A 20813-nucleotide genomic window follows, 5' to 3' on the forward strand; every position below is an offset into this window, starting at 1 on the left:
CCTATTAGTGGCTTTATCTGATGCATGTACACCCTGTGTGCACATATCCTATTCCTATTAGTGGCTTTACTGATGCATGTACACCCTATGTGCACATATCCTATTCCTGTTAGTGGCTTTATCTGATGCATGTACACCCTGTGTGCACATATCTTATTCCTATTAGTGGCTTTATCTGCTGCCTGTACACCCTGTGTGCACATATCCTATTCCTATTAGTGGCTTTATCTGATGCATGTACACCCTGTGTGCACATATCTTATTCCTATTAGTGGCTTTATCTGCTGCCTGTACACCCTATGTGCACATATCCTATTCTTATTAGTGGCTTTATCTGCTTCATGTACACCCTATGTGCACATATCCTATTCCTATTAGTGGCTTTATCTGATGCATGTACACCCTGTGTGCACATATCCTATTCCTATTAGTGGCTTTATCTGCTTCATGTACACCCTATGTGCACATATCTTATTCCTATTAGTGGCTTTATCTGATGCATGTACACCCTGTGTGCACATATCTTATTCCTATTAGTGGCTTTATCTGCTGCCTGTACACCCTGTGTGCACATATCTATTCCTATTAGTGGCTTTATCTGCTTCATGTACACCCTATGTGCACATATCCTATTCCTATTAGTGGCTTTATCTGATGCATGTACACCCTGTGTGCACATATCTTATTCCTATTAGTGGCTTTACTGATGCATGTACACCCTGTGTGCACATATCCTATTCCTATTAGTGGCTTTATCTGCTTCATGTACACCCTATGTGCACATATCCTATTCCTATTAGTGGCTTTATCTGATGCATGTACACCCTGTGTGCACATATTCTATTCCTATTAGTGGCTTTACTGATGCATGTACACCCTGTGTGCACATATCCTATTCCTATTAGTGGCTTTATCTGCTTCATGTACACCCTGTGTGCACATATCTTATTCCTATTAGTGGCTTTATCTGCTGCCTGTACACCCTGTGTGCACATATCCTATTCCTATTAGTGGCTTTATCTGCTTCATGTACACCCTATGTGCACATATCCTATTCCTATTAGTGGCTTTATCTGATGCATGTACACCCTGTGTGCACATATCTTATTCCTATTAGTGGCTTTATCTGCTGCCTGTACACCCTATGTGCACATATCCTATTCCTATTAGTGGCTTTGTCTGCTTCATGTACACCCTATGTGCACATATCCTATTCCTATTAGTGGCTTTATCTGATGCATGTACACCCTGTGTGCACATATCCTATTCCTATTAGTGGCTTTATCTGCTTCATGTACACCCTATGTGCACATATCCTATTCCTATTAGTGGCTTTACTGATGCATGTACACCCTGTGTGCACATATCCTATTCCTATTAGTGGCTTTATCTGCTTCATGTACACCCTATGTGCACATATCCTATTCCTATTAGTGGCTTTATCTGATGCATGTACACCCTGTGTGCACATATTCTATTCCTATTAGTGGCTTTACTGATGATGCATGTACACCCTGTGTGCACATATCCTATTCCTATTAGTGGCTTTATCTGCTTCATGTACACCCTGTGTGCACATATCTTATTCCTATTAGTGGCTTTATCTGCTTCATGTACACCCTGTGTGCACATATCCAATTCCTATTAGTGGCTTTATCTGCTTCATGTACACCCTATGTGCACATATCCTATTCCTATTAGTGGCTTTACTGATGCATGTACACCCTGTGTGCACATATCCTATTCCTATTAGTGGCTTTATCTGCTTCATGTACACCCTATGTGCACATATCCTATTCCTATTAGTGGCTTTATCTGATGCATGTACACCCTGTGTGCACAGATCTTATTCCTATTAGTGGCTTTATCTGCTGCCTGTACACCCTATGTGCACATATCCTATTCCTATTAGTGGCTTTGTCTGCTTCATGTACACCCTATGTGCACATATCCTATTCCTATTAGTGGCTTTATCTGATGCATGTACACCCTATGTGCACATATCCTATTAGTGGCTTTATCTGATGCATGTACACCCTGTGTGCACATATCTTATTCCTATTAGTGGCTTTATCTGCTGCCTGTACACCCTGTGTGCACATATCCTACTCCTATTAGTGGCTTTATCTGCTTCATGTACACCCTATGTGCACATATCCTATTCCTATTAGTGGCTTTATCTGCTTCATGTACACCCTATGTGTACATATCCTATTCCTATTAGTGACTTTATCTGATGCATGTACACCCTGTGTGCACATATCCTATTCCTATTAGTGGCTTTATCTGCTTCATGTACACCCTATGTGCACATATCCTATTCCTATTAGTGGCTTTATCTGATGCATGTACACCCTATGTGCACATATCCTATTCCTATTAGTGGCTTTATCTGATGCATGTACACCCTGTGTGCACATATCATATTCCTATTAGTGGCTTTATCTGCTTCATGTACACCCTATGTGCACATATCCTATTCCTATTAGTGGCTTTTTCTGATGCATGTACACCCTGTGTGCACATATCCTATTCCTATTAGTGGCTTTATCTGATGCATGTACACCCTGTGTGCACATATCCTATTCCTATTAGTGGCTTTATCTGCTTCATGTACACCCTATGTGCACATATCCTATTCCTATTAGTGGCTTTATCTGATGCATGTACACCCTGTGTGCACATATCTTATTCCTATTAGTGGCTTTATCTGCTGCCTGTACACCCTATGTGCACATATCCTATTCCTATTAGTGGCTTTATCTGCTTCATGTACACCCTATGTGCACATATCCTATTCCTATTAGTGGCTTTATCTGATGCATGTACACCCTGTGTTCACATATCCTATTCTTATTAGTGGCTTTATCTGCTTCATGTACACCCTATGTGCACATATCCTATTCCTATTAGTGGCTTTATCTGATGCATGTACACCCTGTGTGCACATATCTTATTCCTATTAGTGGCTTTATCTGCTGCCTGTACACCCTGTGTGCACATATCTATTCCTATTAGTGGCTTTATCTGCTTCATGTACACCCTATGTGCACATATCCTATTCCTATTAGTGGCTTTATCTGAGGCATGTACACCCTGTGTGCACATATCCTATTCCTATTAGTGGCTTTACTGATGCATGTACACCCTGTGTGCACATATCCTATTCCTATTAGTGGCTTTATCTGCTTCATGTACACCCTATGTGCACATATCCTATTCCTATTAGTGGCTTTATCTGATGCATGTACACCCTGTGTGCACATATTCTATTCCTATTAGTGGCTTTACTGATGCATGTACACCCTGTGTGCACATATCCTATTCCTATTAGTGGCTTTGTCTGCTTCATGTACACCCTGTGTGCACATATCTTATTCCTATTAGTGGCTTTATCTGCTTCATGTACACCCTGTGTGCACATATCCTATTCCTATTAGTGGCTTTATCTGCTTCATGTACACCCTATGTGCACATATCCTATTCCTATTAGTGGCTTTACTGATGCATGTACACCCTGTGTGCACATATCCTATTCCTATTAGTGGCTTTATCTGCTTCATGTACACCCTATGTGCACATATCCTATTCCTATTAGTGGCTTTATCTGATGCATGTACACCCTGTGTGCACATATCTTATTCCTATTAGTGGCTTTATCTGCTGCCTGTACACCCTATGTGCACATATCCTATTCCTATTAGTGGCTTTATCTGCTTCATGTACACCCTATGTGCACATATCCTATTCCTATTAGTGGCTTTATCTGATGCATGTACACCCTGTGTGCACATATCCTATTCCTATTAGTGGCTTTATCTGCTTCATGTACACCCTATGTGCACATATCCTATTCCTATTAGTGGCTTTATCTGCTTCATGTACACCCTGTGTGCACATATCCTATTCCTATTAGTGGCTTTATCTGATGCATGTACACCCTGTGTGCACATATCCTATTTCTATTAGTGGCTTTATCTGATGCATGTACACCCTGTGTGCACATATCCTATTCCTATTAGTGGCTTTATCTGATGCATGTACACCCTGTGTGCACATATCTTATTCCTATTAGTGGCTTTATTTGCTGCCTGTACACCCTGTGTGCACATATCTATTTCTATTAGTGGCTTTATCTGCTTCATGTACACCCTATGTGCACATATCCTATTCCTATTAGTGGCTTTATCTGATGCATGTACACCCTGTGTGCACATATCCTATTCCTATTAGTGGCTTTACTGATGCATGTACACCCTGTGTGCACATATCCTATTCCTATTAGTGGCTTTATCTGCTTCATGTACACCCTATGTGCACATATCCTATTCCTATTAGTGGCTTTATCTGATGCATGTACACCCTGTGTGCACATATTCTATTCCTATTAGTGGCTTTACTGATGCATGTACACCCTATGTGCACATATCCTATTCCTATTAGTGGCTTTATCTGATGCATGTACACCCTGTGTGCACATATTCTATTCCTATTAGTGGCTTTACTGATGCATGTACACCCTGTGTGCACATATCCTATTCCTATTAGTGGCTTTATCTGCTTCATGTACACCCTGTGTGCACATATCTTATTCCTATTAGTAGCTTTATCTGCTGCCTGTACACCCTGTGTGCACATATCCTATTCCTATTAGTGGCTTTATCTGCTTCATGTACACCCTATGTGCACATATCCTATTCCTATTAGTGGCTTTACTGATGCATGTACACCCTGTGTGCACATATCCTATTCCTATTAGTGGCTTTATCTGCTTCATGTACACCCTATGTGCACATATCCTATTCCTATTAGTGGCTTTATCTGATGCATGTACACCCTGTGTGCACATATCTTATTCCTATTAGTGGCTTTATCTGCTTCATGTACACCCTATGTGCACATATCCTATTCCTATTAGTGGCTTTATCTGCTTCATGTACACCCTATGTGCACATATCCTATTCCTATTAGTGGCTTTATCTGATGCATGTACACCCTATGTGCACATATCCTATTCCTATTAGTGGCTTTATCTGATGCATGTACACCCTATGTGCACATATCCTATTCCTATTAGTGGCTTTATCTGATGCATGTACACCCTGTGTGCACATATCTTATTCCTATTAGTGGCTTTATCTGCTGCCTGTACACCCTGTGTGCACATATCTATTCCTATTAGTGGCTTTATCTGCTTCATGTACACCCTATGTGCACATATCCTATTCCTATTAGTGGCTTTATCTGATGCATGTACACCCTGTGTGCACATATCCTATTCCTATTAGTGGCTTTACTGATGCATGTACACCCTGTGTGCACATATCCTATTCCTATTAGTGGCTTTATCTGCTTCATGTACACCCTATGTGCACATATCCTATTCCTATTAGTGGCTTTATCTGATGCATGTACACCCTGTGTGCACATATCCTATTCCTATTAGTGGCTTTATCTGCTTCATGTACACCCTGTGTGCACATATCTTATTCCTATTAGTGGCTTTATCTGCTGCCTGTACACCCTGTGTGCACATATCCTATTCCTATTAGTGGCTTTATCTGCTTCATGTACACCCTATGTGCACATATCCTATTCCTATTAGTGGCTTTACTGATGCATGTACACCCTGTGTGCACATATCCTATTCCTATTAGTGGCTTTATCTGCTTCATGTACACCCTATGTGCACATATCCTATTCCTATTAGTGGCTTTATCTGATGCATGTACACCCTATGTGCACATATCCTATTCCTATTAGTGGCTTTACTGATGATGCATGTACACCCTGTGTGCACATATCCTATTCCTATTAGTGGCTTTATCTGCTTCATGTACACCCTGTGTGCACATATCTTATTCCTATTAGTGGCTTTATCTGCTTCATGTACACCCTGTGTGCACATATCCAATTCCTATTAGTGGCTTTATCTGCTTCATGTACACCCTATGTGCACATATCCTATTCCTATTAGTGGCTTTACTGATGCATGTACACCCTGTGTGCACATATCCTATTCCTATTAGTGGCTTTATCTGCTTCATGTACACCCTATGTGCACATATCCTATTCCTATTAGTGGCTTTATCTGATGCATGTACACCCTGTGTGCACAGATCTTATTCCTATTAGTGGCTTTATCTGCTGCCTGTACACCCTATGTGCAGATATCCTATTCCTATTAGTGGCTTTGTCTGCTTCATGTACACCCTATGTGCACATATCCTATTCCTATTAGTGGCTTTATCTGATGCATGTACACCCTATGTGCACATATCCTATTAGTGGCTTTATCTGATGCATGTACACCCTGTGTGCACATATCTTATTCCTATTAGTGGCTTTATCTGCTGCCTGTACACCCTGTGTGCACATATCCTACTCCTATTAGTGGCTTTATCTGCTTCATGTACACCCTATGTGCACATATCCTATTCCTATTAGTGGCTTTATCTGCTTCATGTACACCCTATGTGTACATATCCTATTCCTATTAGTGACTTTATCTGATGCATGTACACCCTGTGTGCACATATCCTATTCCTATTAGTGGCTTTATCTGCTTCATGTACACCCTATGTGCACATATCCTATTCCTATTAGTGGCTTTATCTGATGCATGTACACCCTATGTGCACATATCCTATTCCTATTAGTGGCTTTATCTGATGCATGTACACCCTGTGTGCACATATCATATTCCTATTAGTGGCTTTATCTGCTTCATGTACACCCTATGTGCACATATCCTATTCCTATTAGTGGCTTTTTCTGATGCATGTACACCCTGTGTGCACATATCCTATTCCTATTAGTGGCTTTATCTGATGCATGTACACCCTGTGTGCACATATCCTATTCCTATTAGTGGCTTTATCTGCTTCATGTACACCCTATGTGCACATATCCTATTCCTATTAGTGGCTTTATCTGATGCATGTACACCCTGTGTGCACATATCTTATTCCTATTAGTGGCTTTATCTGCTGCCTGTACACCCTATGTGCACATATCCTATTCCTATTAGTGGCTTTATCTGCTTCATGTACACCCTATGTGCACATATCCTATTCCTATTAGTGGCTTTATCTGATGCATGTACACCCTGTGTGCACATATCCTATTCTTATTAGTGGCTTTATCTGCTTCATGTACACCCTATGTGCACATATCCTATTCCTATTAGTGGCTTTATCTGATGCATGTACACCCTGTGTGCACATATCTTATTCCTATTAGTGGCTTTATCTGCTGCCTGTACACCCTGTGTGCACATATCTATTCCTATTAGTGGCTTTATCTGCTTCATGTACACCCTATGTGCACATATCCTATTCCTATTAGTGGCTTTATCTGAGGCATGTACACCCTGTGTGCACATATCCTATTCCTATTAGTGGCTTTACTGATGCATGTACACCCTGTGTGCACATATCCTATTCCTATTAGTGGCTTTATCTGCTTCATGTACACCCTATGTGCACATATCCTATTCCTATTAGTGGCTTTATCTGATGCATGTACACCCTGTGTGCACATATTCTATTCCTATTAGTGGCTTTACTGATGCATGTACACCCTGTGTGCACATATCCTATTCCTATTAGTGGCTTTGTCTGCTTCATGTACACCCTGTGTGCACATATCTTATTCCTATTAGTGGCTTTATCTGCTTCATGTACACCCTGTGTGCACATATCCTATTCCTATTAGTGGCTTTATCTGCTTCATGTACACCCTATGTGCACATATCCTATTCCTATTAGTGGCTTTACTGATGCATGTACACCCTGTGTGCACATATCCTATTCCTATTAGTGGCTTTATCTGCTTCATGTACACCCTATGTGCACATATCCTATTCCTATTAGTGGCTTTATCTGATGCATGTACACCCTGTGTGCACATATCTTATTCCTATTAGTGGCTTTATCTGCTGCCTGTACACCCTATGTGCACATATCCTATTCCTATTAGTGGCTTTATCTGCTTCATGTACACCCTATGTGCACATATCCTATTCCTATTAGTGGCTTTATCTGATGCATGTACACCCTGTGTGCACATATCCTATTCCTATTAGTGGCTTTATCTGCTTCATGTACACCCTATGTGCACATATCCTATTCCTATTAGTGGCTTTATCTGCTTCATGTACACCCTGTGTGCACATATCCTATTCCTATTAGTGGCTTTATCTGATGCATGTACACCCTGTGTGCACATATCCTATTTCTATTAGTGGCTTTATCTGATGCATGTACACCCTGTGTGCACATATCCTATTCCTATTAGTGGCTTTATCTGATGCATGTACACCCTGTGTGCACATATCTTATTCCTATTAGTGGCTTTATTTGCTGCCTGTACACCCTGTGTGCACATATCTATTCCTATTAGTGGCTTTATCTGCTTCATGTACACCCTATGTGCACATATCCTATTCCTATTAGTGGCTTTATCTGATGCATGTACACCCTGTGTGCACATATCCTATTCCTATTAGTGGCTTTACTGATGCATGTACACCCTGTGTGCACATATCCTATTCCTATTAGTGGCTTTATCTGCTTCATGTACACCCTATGTGCACATATCCTATTCCTATTAGTGGCTTTATCTGATGCATGTACACCCTGTGTGCACATATTCTATTCCTATTAGTGGCTTTACTGATGCATGTACACCCTATGTGCACATATCCTATTCCTATTAGTGGCTTTATCTGATGCATGTACACCCTGTGTGCACATATTCTATTCCTATTAGTGGCTTTACTGATGCATGTACACCCTGTGTGCACATATCCTATTCCTATTAGTGGCTTTATCTGCTTCATGTACACCCTGTGTGCACATATCTTATTCCTATTAGTAGCTTTATCTGCTGCCTGTACACCCTGTGTGCACATATCCTATTCCTATTAGTGGCTTTATCTGCTTCATGTACACCCTATGTGCACATATCCTATTCCTATTAGTGGCTTTACTGATGCATGTACACCCTGTGTGCACATATCCTATTCCTATTAGTGGCTTTATCTGCTTCATGTACACCCTATGTGCACATATCCTATTCCTATTAGTGGCTTTATCTGATGCATGTACACCCTGTGTGCACATATCTTATTCCTATTAGTGGCTTTATCTGCTTCATGTACACCCTATGTGCACATATCCTATTCCTATTAGTGGCTTTATCTGCTTCATGTACACCCTATGTGCACATATCCTATTCCTATTAGTGGCTTTATCTGATGCATGTACACCCTATGTGCACATATCCTATTCCTATTAGTGGCTTTATCTGATGCATGTACACCCTATGTGCACATATCCTATTCCTATTAGTGGCTTTATCTGATGCATGTACACCCTGTGTGCACATATCTTATTCCTATTAGTGGCTTTATCTGCTGCCTGTACACCCTGTGTGCACATATCTATTCCTATTAGTGGCTTTATCTGCTTCATGTACACCCTATGTGCACATATCCTATTCCTATTAGTGGCTTTATCTGATGCATGTACACCCTGTGTGCACATATCCTATTCCTATTAGTGGCTTTACTGATGCATGTACACCCTGTGTGCACATATCCTATTCCTATTAGTGGCTTTATCTGCTTCATGTACACCCTATGTGCACATATCCTATTCCTATTAGTGGCTTTATCTGATGCATGTACACCCTGTGTGCACATATCCTATTCCTATTAGTGGCTTTATCTGCTTCATGTACACCCTGTGTGCACATATCTTATTCCTATTAGTGGCTTTATCTGCTGCCTGTACACCCTGTGTGCACATATCCTATTCCTATTAGTGGCTTTATCTGCTTCATGTACACCCTATGTGCACATATCCTATTCCTATTAGTGGCTTTACTGATGCATGTACACCCTGTGTGCACATATCCTATTCCTATTAGTGGCTTTATCTGCTTCATGTACACCCTATGTGCACATATCCTATTCCTATTAGTGGCTTTATCTGATGCATGTACACCCTATGTGCACATATCCTATTCCTATTAGTGGCTTTATCTGATGCATGTACACCCTGTGTGCACATATCCTATTCCTATTAGTGGCTTTATCTGCTTCATGTACACCCTATGTGCACATATCCTATTCCTATTAGTGGCTTTATCTGATGCATGTACACCCTGTGTGCACATATCTTATTCCTATTAGTGGCTTTATCTGCTGCCTGTACACCCTGTGTGCACATATCCTATTCCTATTAGTGGCTTTATCTGATGCATGTACACCCTGTGTGCACATATCTTATTCCTATTAGTGGCTTTATCTGCTGCCTGTACACCCTATGTGCACATATCCTATTCTTATTAGTGGCTTTATCTGCTTCATGTACACCCTATGTGCACATATCCTATTCCTATTAGTGGCTTTATCTGATGCATGTACACCCTGTGTGCACATATCCTATTCCTATTAGTGGCTTTATCTGCTTCATGTACACCCTATGTGCACATATCTTATTCCTATTAGTGGCTTTATCTGATGCATGTACACCCTGTGTGCACATATCTTATTCCTATTAGTGGCTTTATCTGCTGCCTGTACACCCTGTGTGCACATATCTATTCCTATTAGTGGCTTTATCTGCTTCATGTACACCCTATGTGCACATATCCTATTCCTATTAGTGGCTTTATCTGATGCATGTACACCCTGTGTGCACATATCCTATTCCTATTAGTGGCTTTACTGATGCATGTACACCCTGTGTGCACATATCCTATTCCTATTAGTGGCTTTATCTGCTTCATGTACACCCTGTGTGCACATATCTTATTCCTATTAGTGGCTTTATCTGCTTCATGTACACCCTGTGTGCACATATCCAATTCCTATTAGTGGCTTTATGTGCACATATCCTATTCCTATTAGTGGCTTTATCTGATGCATGTACACCCTATGTGCACATATCCTATTCCTATTAGTGGCTTTATCTGATGCATGTACACCCTGTGTGCACATATCCTATTCCTATTAGTGGCTTTATCTGCTTCATGTACACCCTATGTGCACATATCCTATTCCTATTAGTGGCTTTATCTGATGCATGTACACCCTGTGTGCACATATCTTATTCCTATTAGTGGCTTTATCTGCTGCCTGTACACCCTGTGTGCACATATCTATTCCTATTAGTGGCTTTATCTGCTTCATGTACACCCTATGTGCACATATCCTATTCCTATTAGTGGCTTTATCTGAGGCATGTACACCCTGTGTGCACATATCCTATTCCTATTAGTGGCTTTACTGATGCATGTACACCCTGTTTGCACATATCCTATTCCTATTAGTGGCTTTATCTGCTTCATGTACACCCTATGTGCACATATCCTATTCCTATTAGTGGCTTTATCTGATGCATGTACACCCTGTGTGCACATATTCTATTCCTATTAGTGGCTTTACTGATGCATGTACACCCTGTGTGCACATATCCTATTCCTATTAGTGGCTTTGTCTGCTTCATGTACACCCTGTGTGCACATATCTTATTCCTATTAGTGGCTTTATCTGCTTCATGTACACCCTGTGTGCACATATCCTATTCCTATTAGTGGCTTTATCTGCTTCATGTACACCCTATGTGCACATATCCTATTCCTATTAGTGGCTTTACTGATGCATGTACACCCTGTGTGCACATATCCTATTCCTATTAGTGGCTTTATCTGCTTCATGTACACCCTATGTGCACATATCCTATTCCTATTAGTGGCTTTATCTGATGCATGTACACCCTGTGTGCACATATCTTATTCCTATTAGTGGCTTTATCTGCTGCCTGTACACCCTATGTGCACATATCCTATTCCTATTAGTGGCTTTATCTGATGCATGTACACCCTGTGTGCACATATCCTATTCCTATTAGTGGCTTTATCTGCTTCATGTACACCCTATGTGCACATATCCTATTCCTATTAGTGGCTTTATCTGCTTCATGTACACCCTATGTGCACATATCCTATTCCTATTAGTGGCTTTATCTGATGCATGTACACCCTATGTGCACATATCCTATTTCTATTAGTGGCTTTATCTGATGCATGTACACCCTGTGTGCACATATCCTATTCCTATTATTGGCTTTATCTGATGCATGTACACCCTGTGTGCACATATCTTATTCCTATTAGTGGCTTTATCTGCTGCCTGTACACCCTGTGTGCACATATCTATTCCTATTAGTGGCTTTATCTGCTTCATGTACACCCTATGTGCACATATCCTATTCCTATTAGTGGCTTTATCTGATGCATGTACACCCTGTGTGCACATATCCTATTCCTATTAGTGGCTTTACTGATGCATGTACACCCTGTGTGCACATATCCTATTCCTATTAGTGGCTTTATCTGCTTCATGTACACCCTATGTGCACATATCCTATTCCTATTAGTGGCTTTATCTGATGCATGTACACCCTGTGTGCACATATTCTATTCCTATTAGTGGCTTTACTGATGCATGTACACCCTATGTGCACATATCCTATTCCTATTAGTGGCTTTATCTGATGCATGTACACCCTGTGTGCACATATTCTATTCCTATTAGTGGCTTTACTGATGCATGTACACCCTGTGTGCACATATCCTATTCCTATTAGTGGCTTTATCTGCTTCATGTACACCCTGTGTGCACATATCTTATTCCTATTAGTAGCTTTATCTGCTGCCTGTACACCCTGTGTGCACATATCCTATTCCTATTAGTGGCTTTATCTGCTTCATGTACACCCTATGTGCACATATCCTATTCCTATTAGTGGCTTTACTGATGCATGTACACCCTGTGTGCACATATCCTATTCCTATTAGTGGCTTTATCTGCTTCATGTACACCCTATGTGCACATATCCTATTCCTATTAGTGGCTTTATCTGATGCATGAACACCCTGTGTGCACATATCCTATTCCTATTAGTGGCTTTATCTGATGCATGTACACCCTATGTGCACATATCCTATTCCTATTAGTGGCTTTATCTGATGCATGTACACAATGTGTGCACATATCATATTCCTATTAGTGGCTTTATCTGCTTCATGTACACCCTATGTGCACATATCCTATTCCTATTAGTGGCTTTTTCTGATGCATGTACACCCTGTGTGCACATATCCTATTCCTATTAGTGGCTTTATCTGATGCATGTACACCCTGTGTGCACATATCCTATTCCTATTAGTGGCTTTATCTGCTTCATGTACACCCTATGTGCACATATCCTATTCCTATTAGTGGCTTTATCTGATGCATGTACACCCTGTGTGCACATATCTTATTCCTATTAGTGGCTTTATCTGCTGCCTGTACACCCTATGTGCACATATCCTATTCCTATTAGTGGCTTTATCTGCTTCATGTACACCCTATGTGCACATATCCTATTCCTATTAGTGGCTTTATCTGATGCATGTACACCCTGTGTGCACATATCCTATTCTTATTAGTGGCTTTATCTGCTTCATGTACACCCTATGTGCACATATCCTATTCCTATTAGTGGCTTTATCTGATGCATGTACACCCTGTGTGCACATATCCTATTCCTATTAGTGGCTTTATCTGCTTCATGTACACCCTATGTGCACATATCCTATTCCTATTAGTGGCTTTATCTGATGCATGTACACCCTGTGTGCACATATTCTATTCCTATTAGTGGCTTTACTGATGCATGTACACCCTGTGTGCACATATCCTATTCCTATTAGTGGCTTTGTCTGCTTCATGTACACCCTGTGTGCACATATCTTATTCCTATTAGTGGCTTTATCTGCTTCATGTACACCCTGTGTGCACATATCCTATTCCTATTAGTGGCTTTATCTGCTTCATGTACACCCTATGTGCACATATCCTATTCCTATTAGTGGCTTTACTGATGCATGTACACCCTGTGTGCACATATCCTATTCCTATTAGTGGCTTTATCTGCTTCATGTACACCCTATGTGCACATATCCTATTCCTATTAGTGGCTTTATCTGATGCATGTACACCCTGTGTGCACATATCTTATTCCTATTAGTGGCTTTATCTGCTGCCTGTACACCCTATGTGCACATATCCTATTCCTATTAGTGGCTTTATCTGCTTCATGTACACCCTATGTGCACATATCCTATTCCTATTAGTGGCTTTATCTGATGCATGTACACCCTGTGTGCACATATCCTATTCCTATTAGTGGCTTTATCTGCTTCATGTACACCCTATGTGCACATATCCTATTCCTATTAGTGGCTTTATCTGCTTCATGTACACCCTGTGTGCACATATCCTATTCCTATTAGTGGCTTTATCTGATGCATGTACACCCTGTGTGCACATATCCTATTTCTATTAGTGGCTTTATCTGATGCATGTACACCCTGTGTGCACATATCCTATTCCTATTAGTGGCTTTATCTGATGCATGTACACCCTGTGTGCACATATCTTATTCCTATTAGTGGCTTTATTTGCTGCCTGTACACCCTGTGTGCACATATCTATTCCTATTAGTGGCTTTATCTGCTTCATGTACACCCTATGTGCACATATCCTATTCCTATTAGTGGCTTTATCTGATGCATGTACACCCTGTGTGCACATATCCTATTCCTATTAGTGGCTTTACTGATGCATGTACACCCTGTGTGCACATATCCTATTCCTATTAGTGGCTTTATCTGCTTCATGTACACCCTATGTGCACATATCCTATTCCTATTAGTGGCTTTATCTGATGCATGTACACCCTGTGTGCACATATTCTATTCCTATTAGTGGCTTTACTGATGCATGTACACCCTATGTGCACATATCCTATTCCTATTAGTGGCTTTATCTGATGCATGTACACCCTGTGTGCACATATTCTATTCCTATTAGTGGCTTTACTGATGCATGTACACCCTGTGTGCACATATCCTATTCCTATTAGTGGCTTTATCTGCTTCATGTACACCCTGTGTGCACATATCTTATTCCTATTAGTAGCTTTATCTGCTGCCTGTACACCCTGTGTGCACATATCCTATTCCTATTAGTGGCTTTATCTGCTTCATGTACACCCTATGTGCACATATCCTATTCCTATTAGTGGCTTTACTGATGCATGTACACCCTGTGTGCACATATCGTATTCCTATTAGTGGCTTTATCTGCTTCATGTACACCCTATGTGCACATATCCTATTCCTATTAGTGGCTTTATCTGATGCATGTACACCCTGTGTGCACATATCTTATTCCTATTAGTGGCTTTATCTGCTTCATGTACACCCTATGTGCACATATCCTATTCCTATTAGTGGCTTTATCTGCTTCATGTACACCCTATGTGCACATATCCTATTCCTATTAGTGGCTTTATCTGATGCATGTACACCCTATGTGCACATATCCTATTCCTATTAGTGGCTTTATCTGATGCATGTACACCCTATGTGCACATATCCTATTCCTATTAGTGGCTTTATCTGATGCATGTACACCCTGTGTGCACATATCTTATTCCTATTAGTGGCTTTATCTGCTGCCTGTACACCCTGTGTGCACATATCTATTCCTATTAGTGGCTTTATCTGCTTCATGTACACCCTATGTGCACATATCCTATTCCTATTAGTGGCTTTATCTGATGCATGTACACCCTGTGTGCACATATCCTATTCCTATTAGTGGCTTTACTGATGCACGTACACCCTGTGTGCACATATCCTATTCCTATTAGTGGCTTTATCTGCTTCATGTACACCCTATGTGCACATATCCTATTCCTATTAGTGGCTTTATCTGATGCATGTACACCCTGTGTGCACATATCCTATTCCTATTAGTGGCTTTATCTGCTTCATGTACACCCTGTGTGCACATATCTTATTCCTATTAGTGGCTTTATCTGCTGCCTGTACACCCTGTGTGCACATATCCTATTCCTATTAGTGGCTTTATCTGCTTCATGTACACCCTATGTGCACATATCCTATTCCTATTAGTGGCTTTACTGATGCATGTACACCCTGTGTGCACATATCCTATTCCTATTAGTGGCTTTATCTGCTTCATGTACACCCTATGTGCACATATCCTATTCCTATTAGTGGCTTTATCTGATGCATGTACACCCTATGTGCACATATCCTATTCCTATTAGTGGCTTTATCTGATGCATGTACACCCTGTGTGCACATATCCTATTCCTATTAGTGGCTTTATCTGCTTCATGTACACCCTATGTGCACATATCCTATTGCTATTAGTGGCTTTATCTGATGCATGTACACCCTGTGTGCACATATCTTATTCCTATTAGTGGCTTTATCTGCTGCCTGTACACCCTGTGTGCACATATCCTATTCCTATTAGTGGCTTTATCTGATGCATGTACACCCTGTGTGCACATATCTTATTCCTATTAGTGGCTTTATCTGCTGCCTGTACACCCTATGTGCACATATCCTATTCTTATTAGTGGCTTTATCTGCTTCATGTACACCCTATGTGCACATATCCTATTCCTATTAGTGGCTTTATCTGATGCATGTACACCCTGTGTGCACATATCCTATTCCTATTAGTGGCTTTATCTGCTTCATGTACACCCTATGTGCACATATCTTATTCCTATTAGTGGCTTTATCTGATGCATGTACACCCTGTGTGCACATATCTTATTCCTATTAGTGGCTTTATCTGCTGCCTGTACACCCTGTGTGCACATATCTATTCCTATTAGTGGCTTTATCTGCTTCATGTACACCCTATGTGCACATATCCTATTCCTATTAGTGGCTTTATCTGATGCATGTACACCCTGTGTGCACATATCCTATTCCTATTAGTGGCTTTACTGATGCATGTACACCCTGTGTGCACATATACTATTCCTATTAGTGGCTTTATCTGCTTCATGTACACCCTGTGTGCACATATCTTATTCCTATTAGTGGCTTTATCTGCTTCATGTACACCCTGTGTGCACATATCCAATTCCTATTAGTGGCTTTATGTGCACATATCCTATTCCTATTAGTGGCTTTATCTGCTTCATGTACACCCTATGTGCACATATCCTATTCCTATTAGTGGCTTTATCTGATGCATGTACACCCTGTGTGCACATATCCTATTCCTATTAGTGGCTTTATCTGCTTCATGTACACCCTATGTGCACATATCCTATTCCTATTAGTGGCTTTATCTGATGCATGTACACCCTGTGTGCACATATCTTATTCCTATTAGTGGCTTTATCTGCTGCCTGTACACCCTGTGTGCACATATCTATTCCTATTAGTGGCTTTATCTGCTTCATGTACACCCTATGTGCACATATCCTATTCCTATTAGTGGCTTTATCTGAGGCATGTACACCCTGTGTGCACATATCCTATTCCTATTAGTGGCTTTACTGATGCATGTACACCCTGTTTGCACATATCCTATTCCTATTAGTGGCTTTATCTGCTTCATGTACACCCTATGTGCACATATCCTATTCCTATTAGTGGCTTTATCTGATGCATGTACACCCTGTGTGCACATATTCTATTCCTATTAGTGGCTTTACTGATGCATGTACACCCTGTGTGCACATATCCTATTCCTATTAGTGGCTTTGTCTGCTTCATGTACACCCTGTGTGCACATATCTTATTCCTATTAGTGGCTTTATCTGCTTCATGTACACCCTGTGTGCACATATCCTATTCCTATTAGTGGCTTTATCTGCTTCATGTACACCCTATGTGCACATATCCTATTCCTATTAGTGGCTTTACTGATGCATGTACACCCTGTGTGCACATATCCTATTCCTATTAGTGGCTTTATCTGCTTCATGTACACCCTATGTGCACATATCCTATTCCTATTAGTGGCTTTATCTGATGCATGTACACCCTGTGTGCACATATCTTATTCCTATTAGTGGCTTTATCTGCTGCCTGTACACCCTATGTGCACATATCCTATTCCTATTAGTGGCTTTATCTGATGCATGTACACCCTGTGTGCACATATCCTATTCCTATTAGTGGCTTTATCTGCTTCATGTACACCCTATGTGCACATATCCTATTCCTATTAGTGGCTTTATCTGCTTCATGTACACCCTATGTGCACATATCCTATTCCTATTAGTGGCTTTATCTGATGCATGTACACCCTATGTGCACATATCCTATTTCTATTAGTGGCTTTATCTGATGCATGTACACCCTGTGTGCACATATCCTATTCCTATTATTGGCTTTATCTGATGCATGTACACCCTGTGTGCACATATCTTATTCCTATTAGTGGCTTTATCTGCTGCCTGTACACCCTGTGTGCACATATCTATTCCTATTAGTGGCTTTATCTGCTTCATGTACACCCTATGTGCACATATCCTATTCCTATTAGTGGCTTTATCTGATGCATGTACACCCTGTGTGCACATATCCTATTCCTATTAGTGGCTTTACTGATGCATGTACACCCTGTGTGCACATATCCTATTCCTATTAGTGGCTTTATCTGCTTCATGTACACCCTATGTGCACATATCCTATTCCTATTAGTGGCTTTATCTGATGCATGTACACCCTGTGTGCACATATTCTATTCCTATTAGTGGCTTTACTGATGCATGTACACCCTATGTGCACATATCCTATTCCTATTAGTGGCTTTATCTGATGCATGTACACCCTGTGTGCACATATTCTATTCCTATTAGTGGCTTTACTGATGCATGTACACCCTGTGTGCACATATCCTATTCCTATTAGTGGCTTTATCTGCTTCATGTACACCCTGTGTGCACATATCTTATTCCTATTAGTAGCTTTATCTGCTGCCTGTACACCCTGTGTGCACATATCCTATTCCTATTAGTGGCTTTATCTGCTTCATGTACACCCTATGTGCACATATCCTATTCCTATTAGTGGCTTTACTGATGCATGTACACCCTGTGTGCACATATCCTATTCCTATTAGTGGCTTTATCTGCTTCATGTACACCCTATGTGCACATATCCTATTCCTATTAGTGGCTTTATCTGATGCATGAACACCCTGTGTGCACATATCCTATTCCTATTAGTGGCTTTATCTGATGCATGTACACCCTGTGTGCACATATCCTATTCCTATTAGTGGCTTTATCTGCTTCATGTACACCCTATGTGCACATATCCTATTCCTATTAGTGGCTTTATCTGCTTCATGTACACCCTATGTGCACATATCCTATTCCTATTAGTGGCTTTATCTGATGAATGTACACCCTATGTGCACATATCCAATTCCTATTAGTGGCTTTATCTGATGCATGTACACCCTATGTGCACATATCCTATTCCTATTAGTGGCTTTATCTGATGCATGTACACCCTGTGTGCACATATCTTATTCCTATTAGTGGCTTTATCTGCTGCCTGTACACCCTGTGTGCACATATCTATTCCTATTAGTGGCTTTATCTGCTTCATGTACACCCTATGTGCACATATCCTATTCCTATTAGTGGCTTTATCTGATGCATGTACACCCTATGTGCACATATCCTATTCCTATTAGTGGCTTTATCTGCTGCATGTACACCCTATGTGCACATATCCTATTCCTATTAGTGGCTTTATCTGATGCATGTACACCCTATGTGCACATATCCTATTCCTATTAGTGGCTTTATCTGATGCATGTACACCCTGTGTGCACATATCCTATTCCTATTAGTGGCTTTACTGATGCATGTACACCCTGTGTGCACATATCCTATTCCTATTAGTGGCTTTATCTGCTTCATGTACACCCTATGTGCACATATCCTATTCCTATTAGTGGCTTTATCTGATGCATGTACACCCTGTGTGCACATATCCTATTCCTATTAGTGGCTTTATCTGCTTCATGTACACCCTGTGTGCACATATCTTATTCCTATTAGTGGCTTTATCTGCTGCCTGTACACCCTGTGTGCACATATCCTATTCCTATTAGTGGCTTTATCTGCTTCATGTACACCCTATGTGCACATATCCTATTCCTATTAGTGGCTTTACTGATGCATGTACACCCTGTGTGCACATATCCTATTCCTATTAGTGGCTTTATCTGCTTCATGTACACCCTATATGCACATATCCTATTCCTATTAGTGGCTTTATCTGATGCATGTACACCCTATGTGCACATATCCTATTCCTATTAGTGGCTTTATCTGATGCATGTACACCCTGTGTGCACATATCCTATTCCTATTAGTGGCTTTATCTGCTTCATGTACACCCTATGTGCACATATCCTATTCCTGTTAGTGGCTTTATCTGATGCATGTACACCCTGTGTGCACATATCTTATTCCTATTAGTGGCTCTATCTGCTGCCTGTACACCCTGTGTGCACATATCCTATTCCTATTAGTGGCTTTATCTGATGCATGTACACCCTGTGTGCACATATCTTATTCCTATTAGTGGCTTTATCTGCTGCCTGTACACCCTATGTGCACATATCCTATTCCTATTAGTGGCTTTATCTGCTTCATGTACACCCTATGTGCACATATCCTATTCCTATTAGTGGCTTTATCTGATGCATGTACACCCTGTGTGCACATATCCTATTCCTATTAGTGGCTTTATCTGCTTCATGTACACCCTATGTGCTCATATCTTATTCCTATTAGTGGCTTTATCTGATGCATGTACACCCTGTGTGCACATATCTTATTCCTATTAGTGGCTTTATCTGCTGCCTGTACACCCTGTGTGCACAT

This window comes from Phyllobates terribilis, unplaced genomic scaffold, assembly GCF_046119375.1.
Source record: "Phyllobates terribilis strain yellow unplaced genomic scaffold, ASM4611937v1 Scaffold_2__4_contigs__length_985480577, whole genome shotgun sequence".
Classification (NCBI taxonomy): Eukaryota; Metazoa; Chordata; class Amphibia; order Anura; family Dendrobatidae; genus Phyllobates; species Phyllobates terribilis.